This window comes from Harpia harpyja, chromosome 3, assembly GCF_026419915.1.
Source record: "Harpia harpyja isolate bHarHar1 chromosome 3, bHarHar1 primary haplotype, whole genome shotgun sequence".
NCBI lineage: Eukaryota > Metazoa > Chordata > Aves > Accipitriformes > Accipitridae > Harpia > Harpia harpyja.
Genome location: NC_068942.1, coordinates 19667329 through 19687958, shown reverse-complemented (window position 1 = coordinate 19687958; position 20630 = coordinate 19667329). Strand labels below are relative to the sequence as shown.

The 20630-nt window shown below is 43.6% G+C and overlaps 1 protein-coding gene across 4 annotated transcripts in view; it reads left to right on the top strand.

Annotated features, from left to right (window-relative positions):
• Positions 1–3956: 3956 nt before the first annotated feature.
• The window catches only part of ANKRD6 (ankyrin repeat domain 6), a 126210-nt gene continuing 109536 nt past the window's right edge, over positions 3957–20630 (top strand). For 2 of the 4 annotated variants that reach the window (XM_052781522.1, XM_052781518.1), the window contains exons 1-2: positions 3957–4025; positions 4449–4581. The gene's annotated coding sequence lies outside the window, so the exon portion shown is untranslated. The other 2 variants (XM_052781519.1, XM_052781520.1) reach the window with 2 other exon arrangements.

The following is a 20630-nucleotide window of genomic DNA, read 5'->3' as shown; positions in this document are numbered from 1 at the left end:
GGCGGAGCGCGCGGCGCAGCCTGCCGGCGGGGCGCGGAGCGAGCGAGCGAGCGGGCGGGCGGGCGGGGGAGGCGGCGTGACCCGCGTCACCTGACGCGGCCGGTCACGGGCCGGCGGGGCCTCCGCGCTCGACCGGGCCCCGGCTCGGCGCCGCCGCCGGCAGGCAGAGCCGGGCGCTGCCGTGCTCGCGGGCGGGCTCCGCGGCCTGCCGGGCGCCGCCGCTTCCCGTCCCGGCCCCGCTGTCCCGCGGCGCCCTGCGCGGGCCGGGAGACACGCGTGGGACCGGTGCACACGCAAGGCGCTGCCTCTGGCGTGCGGGGGGGGCCGCGGCACCGGATTTACTGCTGGCCTTTTTATTACAGGTGGCCCTCCCGGGGCGGGGGCCTCGAAGTCGGTCAAATCCTGCAGCCTCCCGCCGCACGGAGCCCAAAAGCGGGCTCTCGGGGCCCTCCTGCATCACCCCCACACACGGCTCTGCCTTCAGCATGTGGGAGACGGCGGGACTCGGGCATGGCCCCTGTCTGCCCGGCACTGCTCAGCTCACAGACCCGCCGTCCTTGCTCGGGGCCCAGATGGTGCCTGCGACCTGACCAGTGCTCCTTCCGTGCTGACCCCGTCGTCGTATGGACGGGCCCAAAATGTTAAGCCAGGCAGTAATGGTGGGTGGTAACAGATTTGCAGTGTGGGTGAGAGAGATTATTTTAGAAATAATACTCTGGATGAATAAGGAAGACTACAGAAAGCCACAGTAGTGAAAACTCTTTGGAAGAGGATGGGACTTTGAAGCCCCTGACAGACTGAGGTGCGCCCAGCTGCCTGCCATTGCTTCCTCCAGATCTGCACCATGAAGACAAACCTCAGCCAGGCCCCTCTCAGGAGTTTCCAGTGCTGCTCTTGTTGTCTTGTACCAGTCTAAGCACTGGAGTGTGTGTGTTAGCCCCTGGCTGTCATCCCACGCTGCCCGCTGTGGTGACTGGCAGCTGAGTTCCTGGTTCTCCAGCAGCCCGTTTTCCTCTGTTTCTGTTTCTCTTACTACTTCTTCCTGTCCCGTTCTCCCTCCTTGCATTCAGTGCAGTGATTGGACTTCTGTTCCCAGTCCCCATGCATTTCCTGCAGCTGATTATTTTCCCACCTTTACGCTGCATGGCAGTCTTCTCATCACCAGGCCTTCCAGGCCGCACTAACCCACTTGAGATAATGGAGGCACACTTTTGTCCGGGGGGGGGGGGGGGGGGGGAAGAAGTCCCCCTCTTATGTTCCACATTGTGACAAATCTACCAATACGCAAATTTACCGAAATGCCTTTCTTTATTCTCAGCTTACCAACCTGCTTGGAAGTTTTGCTTGAACAGATTAACAATGTACCAAAAGATTATGGGAAACATTTCCAAGTTAAATCCCTTACAAGGAATTAGGACTTAAGTTTGCAGCAGGAATTTTTACCAGTCGTGTTTTCAGCATTGTCTTGGGACAGCCCTAGGAGGCATTAATCTGCTGAAAATGCCTGATGGAAAGAGGAGGAAAGTTTTCAGGTCTGTAATGAAGGACCATCTATCTCACCAGCTGACCACATCTGTGCAGAAAGGGCTATTAGGTTTCAAGGCTGGCTATGGGAAGTGGGTCTTGCCCAGAAATCAGACTGTCTGTATTAGGTTTCTTTTATACAAAGAGCTATGAAACATCATCAGTGAGAGAGGGAGAATAATTTGGAGATATTAAAATACTAAATGAGGGTGTAGAAGCTCAGGAATGACAGGACTGGTTACAGTGCGGCTCTTTCCACAACACTGATGTCAGTGACCTCATGCTTGACCACAGCTTCAGGTTCAAAGCCACGTAGACTCCACGCAGTCCCATCGCCAGATAGGTTTTTAGAGTAGGGCTGAAGCACTTCTGCCAACCCCTTGGCAATATAATCTGTCCTGGACTCTACATAAGCTTCAGGACTTGTTCCTCCTCTGTCCCTTTGCCACCAAGTTGTTCTCTGTCCCCTCTGCAGCTGGCCTTTTTCCTTCCTTCTTTTTCTTCTGTCAGGTTATTTAACTTTGAAGCCTGTTGCACATAATGAAACAGTGCCCAGCCTTCAGTCACAGGACTCGTAGTAAGGGCAGGTAGACAAGGGGTTGAGTCTTTGAATATGTGACGTGTACAGTATTAGATGTGACTGGGCTTTGTCCGCAGGGAGCTGACTGAGGGAGCTGACTGAGGGAATCCGCAGGCAGCTGAGGGAATCCCTCAAGAATTTCTCTTCCCAACAGAAAAAAAAAAACATCCAGAAGAATACAAAATTGGCTGTCTGGATTAAAAAAGGTTAATAATTAAGCAGAGGGTATGGTCCCACTGACATCCACACAATCAAGGCAGCCCATCTGCATCCAGGTTTGCAGGATCGTGACACCATCTCATCCTGCTTCTGTTAAAGGGGGAAAACTCCCATTAGATCGGTGGCAGATCAGTGCCAAGAAAGCCTTTTTCTGCTATGTGTTAACATCTTGTTTCATGATCATAATGATCAAACATTGCCAAAGTAGTCCTGCAAACATTTACGTATATGGAACTTATTTACCATATAGCTTAACTGTTACTCACACAAATACTTCCATTCCTACATCAGAATTTTACACAACATCAAGTAAAATAAGATTCCCATGAAGTAGGCCTATCCTGAATATGGAAACGAGCAACCAAAATTATAGTGTGAGGAGTCACAACGTATTTTTATGTGTTTTAGCCATTACATTCTAATTTCAATAATGACACCAGACTAGTGCTGTAGTTTTGACAAAGCTACAAAGCTTTGCTGAGATCAGAGAGGCGTCAGAACACAAAATTCAGTCGGCGAATCTTTCCTGTGGAGCACCAAGGGTTTTGACGTGAGCCTATGGTGTAACTTGCCACAGAACAATGAATACCACATGTAGTAATTTAGTGAAAAATGCTAAGTAGAATCATCTGCAAAAACATTCAGAAGAATATATGCATCACGTAACGAGGTAGTGCCTGTGATACTTCAACGTCTAGTTCATGTAGGGCGTCATCCTGAGAATGCCTTTGAGCTGGAGGAACAGCCTTTGAAAGCCTGCGGGATGAAGTGTTGTACGGGGAACAGCTGCTTGCTTTCCGTTTTCTCCTTCTTCTTCAGATCCTGCTTTTATCATTTTACTCAGCCTACTCACACAAACTCCTTTTTCCTGTACTGGTGTCTGCAGATGGTCCCGTCTAACTTGCCTCCCTCCCAGTTTGTGAATTACCGGCGTGCCCATGTAACTGCCCACGCGTACACATCACTTCGGTGAACCGAAGGTCCCTGGGACGCTGCAGTAGCTGAAGCGGTGGGTGAGGCGGTGAGCAGGCCCAGCGAGCTTTCCAGTCAGGCCTCTCTGACCTTCTCAGCCCAGACTTCAAAGCCCGCTGCCTGGCTCCCTGCTGGAGGGAAGGGCATCCGGCTTCCCCCAAATTGGTTCTGTAGCGCTTCTGCTCCTACGCAAATCCTTATGAGCTTCCACAGTCAAGTTGCAAAGGCGCTTCGGCTCGGGAGAGCGCCCAGCTCTGCAGGAGCCTCGCTCCGGCCAAAGCCCAGCCTTCGCGGCCAGCGGCGGGTAGCTCGCCCGGCTGGAGGCCAGCCTGGTGACCGCGACCTGCCTCCACGCCCGCAGTAGCCCACCCCTGCCCGCCGTCGGCTCCGCTGCCCGCGCCGGTGCCAGGTAGGGGAGGACGGCGGCCCCGCGCCTCCACGCGCGACCCTCCCCCTTCCCCTCGGTGGGGAACGGCTGCGCGGGGGCCGGGAGACCCGTCCTGTCGCGGCCCCTCGCCGGGGAGGCGGCGGCCCGGGCTGGCGGGGCGGGTTGCCGGCGCGCTGCCCGCCCGCCGCGGCCGCTGGGTGTCGCCCTCGCAGCGGGGACGGCGGCGGCGGCGGCGCCACCTCCGGGGCAGCCCAGCCCGGCGGCGGAGGCGCCGTTGGAGGCGGTGGGGCTGTGCCCGGCCCCGCGCCCGACGGGGGAGCGTGTGCCGCGGGGGGAGCGCAGGTGAGCGGGGCGCCGCCGGCACGCGTGGGCCCCCGGGCGCAGACCCGCGCCCACCCGCCGGGTTTGCCTGTGGCTGTGGTGAGGCGGGGGAGCGCGCCGTGGCGGGCGGCGGCGGGCCGGGGCCGGCGGCGGGGGAGGGTTTGGGGGGGGGGCGGCGGACAGCCAGTCGCGGAGGTGGCGTGGCTGTGGCGGGGCTGCAGCTGGGTACGGGCCCTGCAAAATCGGTGCTCAGTGCCCGAGTAATTAAAGTGTCTCCGTATGACGGCCCCGGCGTAGGGTCCGGGGAGGGAAGCCCCCTTTCGTGCGCACACGAACTCTCCGGGCTGCCGCATAGGTACGGGAACCTGTACCCACTCAGGGGTTTAATTGCAGGTGTGGGGGGTATCAACAAGGAGCCTTAACGCTCATGTTCCAACTTTTAAGGCCGTGTCTGAGGAGAAATGGAAATCCGGCTCAAAGTCATCCTTCCTGTTGTTGACATCACCTGAAAACTCCACTGAAAATATTTCCACCAGTTTACTGCAAACATCAGCTTCCCCTGAGGTCTCAACACCTTGTGAGTATACACTGGCTGCTGGTAGAGCTCTCTGATTTTAGAAATCCATGGCTACGGTGTGTAATTGTTCTGCAGTGTTCATTTTATTGCAAGCATTAATAAAGGGCTTACCATGCCCTGGGGCATTGTGTGCATTACAGCATAGGCTGTAGACAGCGCTCTGTTTTTTTAAACGGCTTAACCAATATCTTCGTATTTTTATAATTATGTGTGAAGTGATTATTTGGGTTTCCGTTTGGTATTTCTGCAGTACGCGTGACCAAAAGGACATGTTGCCTGCTACTGAATATATTTCATTCACAGGGAAAACGCTGAGGGGGGTAGAAAGTGTCTTACTGGCAGGTGGATCAGGGAATCTTCCCCCCATGAGTTGTTTAAATGAACTTAGAACGGCCTACCAGTGTTAAAGGAGCAATCTCTTGGGAAGATAAGTAAATCTGTCTCTGTTCAAAGATGGAAAAATGTAGCAAAGACTAAATTCTTATGCAGCATTAGTTAGGCATAGTCCAAATCCTCTAGTAGGACTGTTTGAGTGTATGGCTTATTCTGAGGAGAATGTTATTTACTTAACTTGCTTGCTTTCAACATGATGGGTCCAGGTACGCAGCTAGTTTTATAACAACTTATTTTGGCAGGCTCAAGTTCCAAGTATTGTGTAATCTTCGTTCTCTAGATACTTGGAAAACAAAGTGTTTCTGGAGATGTAGGATTACATGCAAGATCTGCAGTTGCATTGCAGACCACAAGACATAGCGTAATGACACCAATTCAAAAGTTCATAATAATTTCTGAGCAGAAAATACTAGTTACATCCACTACATGTACCAAAACTACAGTTGGCTGGCTACAAAAAGTATTAGGCACCTGCCTGTAGATTTCAGTGAGAGGTTAAGGTCTATACAAATCCTTGTTTAGATGCCTGGTATGTAGATCATGTATTCCTGTTTGTGTCAGTGAGGAACTATTAGTCTGTGAGAGTGGATGGGGATTCTGCAACAGTAGTAATCTCATTGCTTCTCTCCCTGTTGTTTGTTTGAAAAGAAACTGTAATAAAATTCAAAAGTGGCTTTGTGATAGTACTCGGTTGGGAAAGTTTTCACTTTCCCCTACTTCTTGATGTTTACCCAGACAGTGCTATCAACCTCAGGTAGGAGACTGGCTTTGAACACTAGAAATGAAGTGATCAGTAAATCATAGAATCATAGAATCATTTCGGTTGGAAAAGACCTTCAAGATCATCGAGTCCAACCATTAACCATGCCCTGGAGTACCCTGTCCACTCGCTTTTTGAATATCTCCAGGGATGGTGACTCAACCACTTCCCTGGGCAGCCCATTCCAATGTTTGACAACCCTCTCAGTAAAAAAATTTTTCCTAATATCTAACCTAAATCTCCCTTGCCTCAACTTGAGGCCATTTCCTCTTGTCCATCTCCAGCCACCTGACAGAAGAGACCAACACCCACCTCACTACAACCCCCTTTCAGGTAGTTGTAGAGAGCGATAAGGTCTCCCCTCAGCCTCCTCTTTTCTAGACTGAACAGCCCCAGATCCCTCAGCCACTCTTCATAAGACTTGTGCTCCAGGCCGCTCACCAACTTGGTTGCCCTCCTAAATGATTGGTAAAAATAAAGTGATCAACCTCCTGATCATCCAGGTGCTTTTCTTGAAGGTTTCTGCAGAGCTCTCTTCTTTTTTGGGGAACAGAAACTGTGGGAAGCTGGCTCCACAAATAGCACTCCAATGTTTGCTGATATAATGTAGTTGCAGCACCAGGCTTAGCATCCTGCTCTGTCACAGGTGGCATGTTCTGGAGTTCAGATTGTCAAATTTAAAATGTTCTTGGACTTGATGAGATCAATGATATCTTAATAAATCAGGTGCTTGTAGGGTATGGTAATGACCGATTGAGCCTCAAGCTGCATTTCTCCATCTGTCTTAAGCTTCACCTCTGCTTGACTTTCCCAGTGAGTCATTTTGTGATGTAAGAAAAAAAACCTTGCTGCCCCTTACTCTCTAAATCTGTATAATAGGACTAACAATATTTATCTATTTGGATGGGTGGCGTGACGATGAATGTTTGTAAAGCACTTTTAGGTTCTTAAATTAATTATACCATCTGACAATTATGTTTTATTTATTTATTCTCTTTAGTTTCAGATTTGCAATTCCTCTTTTTCCCTCAACAGTTAAGACGTTGGATGAACTTCCAGAGAACTCATAGTCATATCTTTTCTTAGAGATACATCAGTGCAACATGTCACTAGTGGAAGTATTTTATTTAAAACCACAAATGAGGTACCATATTTCACTGGCAAGATTGGCCTAGGGAGATATTTGTCAAAGACACAAATGAATTGTAATTGCTTTGGGCAAATAAAAAATTGAACTAAGTCATTTTAGCTCCTTTTGTTTATTAAGGAATGAAATATGTGACTTCTTCAAAAATCATCCAACCAAAAATAGGAGGTGTAGAGCTGCACTTTGGAAAGACCTCAGTCTGTAACAGTATAGCAAGGGGCTAATTTTCTTCCCTGCCTCCTGTCCAGCTATTTTGACCCACAAAATCTCCAGAATAATTTCTGAATACAGTAATAGCAAATATTCTTGCATACCATCACTAAGACCCTCTAGGAAGAGCTTAGTTACTTCTCTCTTGATTACTCCACTCCCTGTTAGCAGGTGCTGCTGAAGAAGAGTTTGTTACAGTATATTGATAACAGTTGTGTGAGAGAAGTGGAATCCTGAAATCCCCTGTGTCTTGCTGTGACCTTTCACTGAATTATGTGTAATGGCTTCTTTCTAAACTTTTTCTTCTCCTTCTGTCTGTATTTGGTTTATCTCATGCTGCCATTCAAAAGACTACTGGGCTTGTGAAGGCAGGTGTTCAAAAGTTAGGAAGAGCCGGAATAAACATGTGTGACTTCCTGGCTTATTTGTTGTATAGCTTTCAAATGCATCCATGTTGGGATGTTCTCCGTGTATTGCTTCCCTGGAGGACATGATTGTACATGATACAGTGATGCTCTGTATCCAAGGTGGTGCTAGTTTGGCCATACAAGTATTTTTCTTGTTTTCTGGAAAACCCTTGAGGTCCAATTGCAGATGTGCAGGTCTTGGCAGTGAAGCAGGGAAGGATACTGTTGCTGTGTAGTAGTTTGATACCAGGGTGAGGAATGTTATCAAAAACCAGTGATGAAATGAGTAAGTGTCATTTTAGGATATGTTTTTGAGAAGTGTGTGATAAATGAAGCATTAGCTGCACAGGACTGAGATTAAAAGAAATCTAGCACATTACTACCAATAGTTAATCTGGTGTATTGAAAGACGAGGATGTCCTGTGACAACAGTCCTGTTGTGATAAATGAATCTATGTTGGGTGGCCTAACCAATACAGTACAACAACTTGAATTCTTGCGTTACCCAGTTGTGGAGGGGTTGTCTTGGTAGCCCCAGTGATGTAGTTCTGATGCAATATTGAGTGCATAGCTAGCTCACGATATGGTGCAGGACTGTAGATTGCTGACTTGTTCTTGCACCATTTTACTTTTGACCCTTTGTCAGTGATCCTGCTGTGTGGCATGAAATTCAAGGTCTTTGCAATCAACAGGAAGACTCTGTCTTACTGCCAGCACTCACGTGTTCCTGCCTGCTCTTCTGTGGCTCTCTCCTTCCCACTCCCCAGACCCTCTGCAGGTCCTCCAAACCCTAGCTGCATCTCGGCCAAGCCACGGCTGTGGGGGAAGCTGGCTGTGATTAGGGATGGGATTTGGGCACATCTGTGGGAAGTGGTGGTTGGAAGTATCTGGTGTGGATGCCAGGTGGAGGGTACTGGGGTTATGGGGTAGCTGGGGTATGATGTGCTGAGCGTGGGCACCCTAGCGGGTTTGCCTTAATCCTGAAGAAAAATGTTATTTGGCCCTATGTCAGAAGCCTAAGCTTTTTATCTTATGTTGCATATATGCATGTGTGGAGTACTCATCAAATAATGAAATCATACCTCCTTCAAATCCTGGTTTAAAACAAGCTGCTTCTAACAGTCTATCCCTTACTTTCCTTTTCTCTCTCCTGACTTGCCTTCTTCCTCACCTAAACACCATCCGTTTTTGTGAAGTCAGCCACTGAAGATAAAGTTTTTGGGTGCGTGACATGGCATGGTGCTGGACGAAAGCATTTTCGTTTGCATTATGGAAAATGCATTTGGATTTGATGGAAGTGAATTCCATGAGAGTGTGCATCTTCATTGTGTCCTCATTGCAGTGGGATCGTTTTCTTTTCCAGTTTGAGATGCCAATTGCTTTAAGCCAGTCAGGAATATCTTCTGTTGGTTTTAACAGCATCTGCAGAGTGACATCTTGGCAAGACCTGTTGCTAGTCTATTTATATTGTGCTGATACACTTCTAAGTCAAAATTCCCTAAGTTGTCTCAGATGGGTCAGTCACTGAGGAAAGTGCCAGCTTTATAAAATAAAAAAGCACCATGAATGTATGGTAATCTTTTATCAGCTCAATATTTGAGTAACTTCTTAATAGTGATCACAGTGAATCATTCTAGGTGTGTTTTACTTTTATGAGGAGTTTGATGTCTATACATGTACTACAGTTGCAGAAATTGCAGCTGGTTCAGAGTCTTGAGCAGGATGTGATCTTTTCACCATATCACTACTGTCACAAATAATTGCACTAATATCTGCAAGACAGACCCATTGCTTAAGTCAGTTCATTAGTACATTGTAAAGCTTACATATGAGTAATTTTCCTTCATTTTCTTTCTGACCACTTTTGTGATTAGACTGCGTCTGGCTGAAGTCTTTTGAGAGGATTTAGGGATGCGGGGACGGGGGTTGTGTTTCTTCTGGCTGTGGAATTATCTGCCTACCATCTGCAGTCTTTCATTGACATTATTGTTCTGGTTTAAATCCAGATTTTGAAAGTACAGCACTTTCTTATCATTTTGTTTTTTCCAGACTTCACAGCAGCTTCTGAATGCTTGCAAGTATGGGTTTTTTCATAGCTTTTCGCAGCTTCTGTGTAAAATCAGGCCACGCTCTTTCTGTGTGCTCTTTTTTTCTCTAAATAGAAGTGGTATTGGTCTTAAATCTTTACATTCTTCCTCTTTTGTTATAATGTGATGTAAGTTCAGCCTTTGACTAGCCCCCAAGATCTAAAATTTGCATGTATGGAAGCACAAGAATTTTGGATAGATTTCTGTTGGCAACAAAACTGCTGAAGTATCTGTCTTCAGTGGTACGTTTTTTCATTGAAGAGTGCTGGATGATGGAGTTGCAGACAGACGTCACAGCAGATGCTGACCAGCTTGTTTTTTCATTTCAGAGTCTGAAGCTAGTGAGAATAAGAATAAATGTTATGCTTTAACTTGTTTCATGTTATCATTTTTGTGTGCTGTCATATGGTGCCCTACAGGTAAATATGAGTCTCTGCCCAAAAAACTTGGTAGCATGGAAAAAACTCAGAGGCAAGATGTAGTTGGAAATTGTTTTTCCTCCCGCCCCTGTGTTCGCTGCCTGCAACTTTCACAGTTTTAGGTTCTCTTGGACATGCTGAAATCCAGTCTCTGGACTTGTCAGGATTATGTCAGATGCCCTCCCAGAAAAGAGATTGTGGAGGATCACATGTTCCAGCCCTTGAACAGACATAAATTTGCTTCAGCACAGGAGATGGTGCCCCAGTTTTAATGTGTGATGATTTCTTCCAGAGGTGTGCTAGGTTCCTCCAGGAACAGCTGTTCAATAGGGTTGACTGCCCTGCATTAGTGCAGCTATGATTTAAGTCTATCAATATGAACTGGAGACTCTAGTGTGGTGTAAACTGAAGCATGAATTTCAAGTACAGTATTTTATTAATGAACAATCAGCTGCTAAGTTGGATTCTTTTGTTTCACCATAAGATTACACTTAATCAGTTTGGGGAAGCCCGGGTTTAAGAAATCCTGACCTGGCATGCACTGGAGGAGGCCGCCATCCATTTCGCTTTCTCTGATGTCTTGATGGGCAAGTGGAGACGCCTCTGCAGATGGATAGCTTAGTTACCAGTATGCCTGATAAAGCAGAACTGGATTTGGTGTGAGCGAGGACAGCTCAGTCAAGAGAGGGCATTGATGTTAGCTGCCTTAGTTGCTACTAGCCTCCAAATAAGCAAGAGCAAATCTAATTTATTTAAATCTAATAACACAAAGAGTTTTCAAAGATTTACCAAGTGATATAGATGCTTTTGACATAGCTTGGAAAAACAGTGCCTAAAGTTAGCTGCTTCTCTGTGTGGCCATCTTCATGAATCACATTATTTCAGTCAACTTGAAGGCAGGGAGAGGTGGTCATCTCTCGCTTACTAGGACGGGACTGTCCGTCCAGGGAGATATCTTTCCGTTCTTTGTCCAGAGGTTCTGGTGGCCTGAACTTTGTTCAGTTCTGGTGGCCAGCGGCTGAGCAAGTCACCTGCCTGCAGGTATGGTGAGCCTGGTTTGGAAGTGTAGGTGAACGCTTTCATGGTCAGTCTGGCTAATTCTCACCTCTGTTACATAGGCTGCATTTCATTTGCAGGGACAGATAGCATATATTGCCCTTAATGCCTTTTACTCTTTTTAAGGCATCCATGTCAGTGACTCTCTCAAGATGAGGAAGGAACATGAGTGAGTGGGAAACAGGCTGGGAAAACCAGAGGAGGAAGGCTAGGAAAACCCCAGCCTGAAAATTGCTTTATGAGAAGAAGAGGCATTTCTTCTCACTTGTTTTGAGCCTGAGATCTGCTCGTTTAATCTGATGCCTTCTAGTATTTCTGCAACCTGATTTTTCTCTACTTAATTATGTCCTGCCTTTGGCTTATGTTACCCTTCCTTGAAACTTTTCTAGTTTTGCTAAATCTTTTCTGAGAAGAGAGGGCCAGAGTTACAACTTCCAGGATGCAGTTGAACTTTTTAGACAGTTGAATAAAGGTGCTTTTAGTTGTATTCTCTGCAGTAATAATTTTTAGCACTCTCCCTGCTTTTTAACTGTGCTAATGCTTTCATAAGAACAATCCACTATAAATCCAAGATCTCATTCCTGAATCATCCAGACCCCATCATTATGCATATGAAGTTGAGCTGGTTTTTCCCGCCATGAATACCAGTCTGTGTTTAAATGGTATTGAATTCTGCCATCTGTTTTACTGGCTGGTTATTTGGTGTTATTAAGTCCTCCTGTACCTCTTTGCAGTCAGCACTTGCCTTTATCCTGAATAATTTAGTGTTATCAGTGAGATCTGTCATTTAACTGTTGTAATCTTTCCCTGTCCCCCTGTGATTCGTTAGTGGGTATGTTGAACACAATATATTCTTAACGCAGATGGCCGTGGGGCTGCAGTGTTAGTGTCCCTCCACTATGAAGACTAACTGCTTTTTCCTTGTACCATTAAATAAATGGTACAAGCTGGTTCTCTATGCAGATGAGGACTTTTGCTGTGGTAACAGACTATGTGCAAACTCACCACAAATGTGAAGTAGCTTAATTTAAACATCTCTCTTGTGTCCAAACAATCAGCATTCAGCTCTAAGTAGTCTACATTACAATCACATCCCAGCTTGCTTCACGAAATTTTAAGTTTTGGTATTCTGTTTGGGATTTAGTTTTGGTCAAAGAGTGCCCTGGGTGAATTTGTTTGACAGGTCTCAAATAAAAAATATTTAGAGTAACTCACTTCTGCTTCTTGTTCTTCCTACTTGTCAGACCAGGTTGACTGTTTCTACATTTAGGCCTCCCTTGCTTATTCAGAAAGTATCTAGTCCTTTCTCAATGAGGATTTTAGACTTTGTTTATCTGGAAGCAAGATGGGACCAAACGTGAAAAGTGAATGGCAGAATTAAGAGAGTGGTATGAATATTTGCACCAAGTAGCATGCCACACCAGTAAGTCGAAGCAGAATTCGTAGGTATAAGCTCTGGTCCTTGGCAGAGTTTCTTAACTGAAAGAAACTATTTTTAAAAATTATTCCCAGATTCATTGTGTGCCTACAGGAGTAACTTAAGTAGGAAAAACCAAACCCCAACGTTTTTCTGCCTCTTCTCGGTTCCCCCTTATCCCTGCCCGCCAACACATGTGCTTGAGAAGTTTAAAATCAAACTTGTAGCTTCCACACTCCATTACTCTTTCAGAGAACCTAGCCTTTCATGTCTTAATTGTGCAGACATACAAATGAAGATGTTGCTGCTTCAGTTATTAGAATCATGTCAGGTTTTTCTTCTTCTTTTTGTTTTTAATCCTCAAAGTGGAACACTTGGCACGGAAGCTAGAAGCATGTTTTATTCAAAATCTATAATCCAGAATTTGGATGTACATATTTCCAGCTTTTAAGAATAATTATTTTTGAAATATTGTATTAATATGAATTTGCTTATGTATCATATGTAGTTTTGTATATCCAGCAAGTATCTGAATATAATTACATGGGATGAGCTGGTTTTGGTAACACACAGGCAAACCGAGAAAACAGGTAGTGATGCATTCAGTAGAACTGAATACAGCACTTAAAAAAAAAAACATATTAAAGGTTTATTTGTTCTCCTTCTCATAATTTGAAATTAAGAATCTCTCCTTGACTAACGTGAAGTAAGTGTCGAGCGACTCATTAAGCTGTGGTGTAAAGCCAGTTTTACCTGGGACCTTGTCTCAGTGTTTCCCAGACATGGAACAAAGAGCGTCAGTGAAATGGAGATCTTGCTCTGTCTTTCAGTCCTCTGTAGCTCTCATGAAACACGCAGTTACTCTGCCTTGGTGGAAAAAAACACTAAATGCACTTTTCAAGTAAGCTAAGCCAGGGAGCGTTAGCAGAGTAGAGTGATACTGCGATGGAATTTCTCAGCACACTATTAAATGTGTGCTACAGTGTTTCACATTAAGATGATGGATTTTCCTATCATTCTAGGGAGCTGTATACTGTCATTCTCCCCAGAATAGTAAGATTTTGAAATGCATTAACCATACAGGCAGTGTCTCAGTCTGATTGTTATTGATAAATTCACATTTTAAATTTTAATATAGCAGGCAAGCATCTGTTGCATGTCTGTGCTTTTTACTTGTAAAAAACAAACAGAACCTTACTTGATTAGTTCTCATGCTTCAGCTTTTGAGTATGAATATTCACTCTTCTGCTAACAGAGAAGTTTCTCATGGTTTGTGTATCTTAAACTTACTAGTTCTCCAAATATATGTGGTCTTTTGAGAAAAACAGGATAATGCAAAAGTGTCTGTAATGCAAAAGTTAGCAGATTTTACCAAGTACCATTAAAAAATCACTTCTAATATGCTCTGTAAATGGGATTTTCAGGCCTTGCTTAATTGAAGATCAAGAATAAAATGATACTAAAATAATTACTCTTCTTTTAAAAAAATTCTCTTGGTTATACTTTAATAACAGTATTGCCCATAGAGAGGTAATTATCAACAACTTGTGTGCAGTAAAATTATAATTAGTTTACTGTATTAAATCTCAGAAGGGTAGACCTGAAAAACAAAACCTTCAACTAGTCTTTGCATTATTAGATGGTTTAAAGATGGATGCCTATTATCCTGGGCTTTTTAAAAATTAATTTTTATGCTGTATTTTGTAACAGTAATGCTGGATCAAAACCTGATTTCCCTGTGTGTGTCACTGATCTCATTTAATTCAATGACTGTTTATGTGAATAAGACTCAAAGAATGTGGCTTTGTATGAAAAACATCCTCCCAGAGGGAACTGTAGTGGGCTTACACTTAATATAAAAAAACTCCCAACAACAAAAAAAGGAAACCGATGTTTGTGTTTCCTTGTCTCGTATAATAATTTTCAGTGAAGTTTCATATTCCGTTAAATTAAATCTGTAGCCAAGATGATATGATATTGGACAATTTTTATAATTCAGCATGCAGGTCTGTGCTGTTGAAACAATAGGCTGAGTGTTTTAAAGTGCAGATAGCCTGACTAAAATAACGTGTGTTGCAAAAGAAGTTGCAGTGCATTTTCAATAGAGAACATTCAGCAGAGAGATACTTGTCAACTCTGCATGGTATGTTACAATCATGGGAGTAGTTAACAAGATAAAGAAAATCTCAGCTTGCTTTCTGTTTACAAAACTGGCCTTTCTGGAAGGACTGGAAAACAAGAATACAAATATAGAATATGCTTGCCTTCTCTTTCTTCCTCTCCTTTCTGCCTCCCTGTATTGAGCCAAAAATAAGTGGGAAGACTAAGTGTAAGAAAATGTCAGTAGCGTAAGTCCTCCTCTTCCTTATTTTTTTCTCTCAGTTTTATACGCTATTGAGAGCTGATGGTTGTGTGGCAGCGCAGCTCCTGTGATAAGGTATGATTCAGTCCTGTAGTGCCGACAGAGCAAAACTGTGGTGTAACTCTTCCTTAATCATGTTGCAGTAGCCACAAGTCCAGCGATGGATTGGCATAGTTCATGAGTGAAGTTTGATCTTGTCGGCACTGAAATGCCAACACATGTTTTATTTATTATTATTTATTTATTTACTTATTTATTATTATGGCCATATTAGGCCACTCTTGTGGTTTTAAAGTAATGAAGATATCCTCAACCTTTTCTCCATTTCATTTTCCCATGCAAAATTCCTCTTCATCTTGTGCCACTTCCAAAAGCTTCTCTGTATTGTTCTCACCTTTATCTTCTCCCCTCTTTGTCCTAGACATACTCTTGCATCCTTGATCTGAGAATCATCTGTTTTTCTTTGATCTGTTCCTCATCCCTTACAAATCTCCTGTTGTTTTTCTAGTTGTGCTCCCAACAGTGGTTAATGAGTGCCGAGTCATCACTTTGAACCCAGACGAGCTATGAATAGAGAAAAAGGTAGTTTAACAAACCTTTAAAAAAGAATTTGTGAGTGAAAAAGGATCTGTGGCCCTCTCCCATGCTCTTCCAGGTGCTCTTTACCAGATTGGTGGTTGTGACATGTCTTCTGAGGCTTTTTAAAAGCTCTATGTTTGGGATTTTCTTCCTCATCCTCTCTTCTAGGATTTTTCTGTCTCAGTTTGCAATCTCATTTTTTCTGCTTTCACTTCAACTTTAGTAACATTTGGGTCTTGGAGCATATTTTTCCATCTCTGACTTCTTTCAACTCAGTCTACTCCAACATCAGCAGCTCATGGACTTTTCTGGTTGCGCTTCCAGTCCTTAGCAGTGCAGTGTTTTTTTGATAACACTGGTCTACTGTGTTCCTTGGTAGGAGTGATGGAGAAGCATCTGCCTTCCACAGATACTCTGTAATTACCTAGGGGTAAAGTTATGCTGTTCCTTTCTGTTGTGGGAAAGGCTTCAGAAACCTTCAGACTGATACAGGACATAAAACACGCATATGTTCCCTCTCTGTAATTTGCAAGTCTCATGCATGTGCTTTGCAGACTTTTTGAAAGGATATGTTTCTCCTGGTTCATGACAACCACCCTGATGGGTGATTTGCTACACCAAAGCAGATTATTCACTGACTTAAAAAATAAGAGTGAACTGATTTTTCAGGTAGTAATTGCCAAGTTTATCTCTCTGTATACGATAATTCCCATGGTGGTATTCTGTCTTTGCAGCTTTAGCGATAAACCCTGTTGCAGTTTTAATTCTTCTTCTTCTTTGCATTAACTGTATTATCTTTTTGTTTCAGTAATAAAACCTTTAGGAACTACAAATCCAAATGTAACCCTGTTGTACTTATCATGGTCATGGCAGTCACTGTTAGGTCCTTTAGGCTGATGCATTAAAAAACTCACTGGCAAAACAAATGTATAAGAGGAGCAGAATCATGGAGTTTCAGAATAATGCCCCTGTTCTCGACTACCTGTGTTTATTTTACAACTTGTAAAGTACCAACAAGAACATTGTGCAAGACAGATCTGAGCATCACAGCATTGCATCCTTGGATATCAACAGCTGATGAGGAAAATGAACTTTGATATGCCTATTAGAATTATTGATTTAGTTGTGTTTGCTGCAGAGAAATTGCCTTACTTTGGTTTGGGTCGGATATCCTCAGACATGCATGGAGGAGAACATTGCTGCTGTACCATTTCTCCTTCAATAGTTAAACAGCTTAGGATGAATTGAGGGAGTGGAGTGGTTCAGGCTATGTATGGGAACACTCTGGTCTGGTCCTTGTTTATCTGGTGGTTGTGTCTTTGTTTTGTCATGAGAATAAATGCTTGAATATATCTTTACAAATTTCTGATTTCTAACATAGCTACCCAGTTTATTCATCTTGATATGCTTTACTAAAAATCATAATCTGTATTGTGTAAGTCACTGAATGTATTTTAGATGGATCACAGAATCACAGAGTGGTTGGGGTTAGAAGGGACCTTTGGAGGTCTGGGAGGGCCACTTAGAGCGGATTGCCTGGGTTACTTCGTTTCTTTGCGGAGTTTTGTATTGGTGTTATATATCTAAATGTTTGAATGTTCTGTATCTTAAAAGGAATTCATGCACCCCCGCATCTTAAGGCTCTGTAGTGCTTTAGAAGGATATCTTAACCTCTTTTGGGTTGAAAAATGATTGCCAGTTTTGCAATAAACAGTGCTCCATTAGGCAAGATCATATGTCAATTCTGGTACTGTACAGTCCATAAAAACTGCAGATAATGGGTACATAGATGGCTTGATTTAACAGACTGGTTCATAAGCATGGCTGAGAAGGATGGAGCTGGAGGAGGGTGGGGGAGAGATTTGTCTCGAGAAGTAATTCTACAGGCAGTGTATGGTTTTTTGTCGTTTAGGGTGTTACTTAATACTTGATATCTGAAGTATTTGAATGTGAAGGAGTTGGAAAGGACTGAGACTTTGGTGAACAATTTCAGCTTTGCTGACCCCGTGCAGAAGGTGTAATGAGCAGGCATGGCGTGAGATGGGTCAGTGCAGCCAAAGGCCTTTTGCAGATAATTTGTCAAACCTCTGTCAGCAAGGTTATTCACCCGATGCTGGGACTGTCTTCAGAAATAAGTGTGTATTGCATAAACTAAACTTATTCCTGGACTCTCAGGTTGTAACACCTGAGTCAGCAAATGTGTCCTACTAATATACTCAGCCCAGTACGTTTTGATGAAGCAAAGATCTTGTACCAAAACACTGCTGCTGTCATTGTTGTGCAGTCTGTCCCAGCACATGCCTTTTCTCAAGCATAACCCCTTCTTCTCCCCTCAAAATCTGCAATTGTAAAGATCCTACTGGCATGTCAGCACAGGTCTTCAGAGAACCCGAAGGGCATTTTTAATGAGAATAGCTTTAGAATTCCTGGCTTGATTTATGAAGAAAAGAAAAAAAAAACCCCAACACAGAAACAGTATCATCTTACATATTAAAATGTTTGCCTTCTACTTACTGGTGATATCAGCTTAACTTTTGCAGATGCAAATTGAATAACCAAACGTTTACCTGTTTTCCACTTAGAAGTATAGACTCTTTTCTCTGCTTAAATGCAATACAATTCCAGAGAGAGGGAAGTGGAAAGGTAAAGAACTAGAGGTCTTTGTTCTAAATTATGAAAGAAATAAACATTCAAGACTTCAGCATTGGATGTTTGCTGCAAGATTTTCCTGTAACTTGTCTGTGAAAAATAAAGCTGAAAATATTTTTAGCAGTTTTGGTGTACTGTTCTAAGGTGGTTTTTGTAACTTGTACGAAGTGAGATGAACAAGGCAACAGGTCTTTGCTTTTAGTTCCCGTTCATCAACCCAGCTGTGTTAATGTATGCATTTCATTTTTTGTTTGTTTTTGAGAAAGACTTTACATTACAGCCACAGAAATAAGGCAAGTACAATCATTCTGCATTATTTATATTAATACATTCATAATCATAATTCATATTCATAATCATATTTACAGGTACAGAAAACCACTCCAGCCCATGCCGAGGACACCAATTACAACAGGTGCCCTAAGTCTTACCTGCATCTACATTGCCTTGCAGAAAGTGCCAAACCTGTTCTCATTTTGCTGCACCCAGCCAGTAGACATAATTTCTCACTGTTCAGTAACACCCCCCCCCCCCCCCCAAAAAAAAGCTTGACTCCCAACATTCCTCTCATGTCTTAAAAATATTTGTGTAAGTCCCTGGCAAGAAGCTGACTCTGTTCCTCACCACTAGCCAGTCTGCTTCTGCTGCCTTGTATGCCTATTTCTTCCAGCACTTATTCCTGTAGTTCAAGTACCGGAGGAGGTGTGTACTGTGGTTTTAAACACCCTGAATACAAGTCCTGTGGATCGTTAACATAGGCAAGTAGTATGAGAGAATGTACAGGCATGGGGTGCTGCTGGATATTTGGTTTTCCGTGGCTTTTATTTAAAACGGAAATTAAACATGAAAAACCGTAAGAAAAGAATGCTGCACTGTAAACCTTAAAGACGTCATCGTGTATATGTTACTCTGTGGGAGACATGCCTTGTGTGGTGTACGGGACAAGCAGTGACTGGGCAGGGCTCAGGAGAGGTAAGAGTATGCTTTTGTGTGGAAGCCGTGACCTGGAACCCAAGAGCAGGCTTGCGCCATCGGGAACAACGGTTGACTAATTCTGGCATATGATTTGCTTTTCAGCTTTAGCGTTATATTAACTCCTTCGGGGCAAATGCGTTCCTTTGATTTCTTACTGTGCTCCCAAACCGACACATTCATCAAAACCAGGATCGTTTTCTGTACGTCCATTTCTTTTACTGTACTCTGTTGCGTGAATTTACACTGCACATAGATCTGGAAAAAATGTGTTTCAGGATTTTTGTTTCCTCATTTTAATACCTATTACTGTAGTACTATACCAAAGGGTTAGATCTCTGGGGAAATTTCTTTGCACTATACTAATGATGGTCAATTCACATCGGTTTAAATCCGGGGAATGGAATAATGACAAGATTTTGCACCTCATCTGATCCTGAGCAGAATTGCCTCTGGCAGTACAGAGAAGGTATTCTTTGAGAGGATACTGGCACTCTGTTGCAAAGGCTGCCCAGATGCCAGGTCCAATACTCGATTAAGAAATGTCTTGCTCCTGTTGGTTCTGCAGACTTTGTTTCAATCTCTTAATTGGTTTTTGTAAGCTTTGAATCAGAGCAAGCAAGAGCAATATTCTTCCCATAATAATGACGGTAAAACCTCCTGAAACTTCTGATGTGAATTCCTGTGTATCCTCATCCTAGCAGGTCTGTTAGTAAATCAACATGCAGTCTAGCAAGGAGGAAACTTTTCAAGTAGAACTTTTCCTAAGCAGTTGAAAATACAGATCTGTAGGTCTCAGTCTCCAGATCTGGTTAATATAAAATCTCAAATGCCTTATAAGAGAACAGCTATAAGTCTGTTGATGTAAAATTGCAAGTATTGTTCTTTTGTGTAAATAGTTTGTCAATATTACTGGAGGTACCAAAGTAGCAAAAATAGAAAGAAAACTGTGCTCACCAAGGGGACAGTCCTGCTCTGCTTGATGGTTCTGGCAGAAATTGTGTTTGCTAGTGATTCAAAGGACATTGACTCAATAGTTAATTTTAACTATTAAGTAGGTATTCTTTATTAGCAGCGCTGGTTGCACGGGGGATCGCTCCACCTATCGTGCACACCGTTAGGCTTTAGTGTACAGACTAAATACAGAGCGTTCATGTATATGCATTAGATTTCCGAGAAACACGTTACATATTCATCCTTTTTCTGAGAAGTCATTAACATATTATAATGTTCGTTACGCATGCGTGTTAAGGCCTCTGGTGGTCTTTCGGACGTCCTCTGGTGGTCTTCGCTAGTCTTCCTCACGGTGTCCGCTATTTGACCTTTCTCTTAAGGCATGCGCAGTGTGGGTCATCCCAGGTGGTTTATCTCTTTCTTCCCAGTTAGCTGACCCTGGCCAGTTTTAATCACGAAGCTCAGCAGAACTCAAGGTTTCTTATCTCTTTGTGCCTACTGTTAACAAAGCTCAAGGTTTTCTTACATACTAAAGGGTTTAAACTTGCCTAGGCGAACATAAATCAAGGGATACAAAGATACAAAACACAAAAAAGGACATCACCACAGTCAGTAGATTACACATACAGGCCTCAAT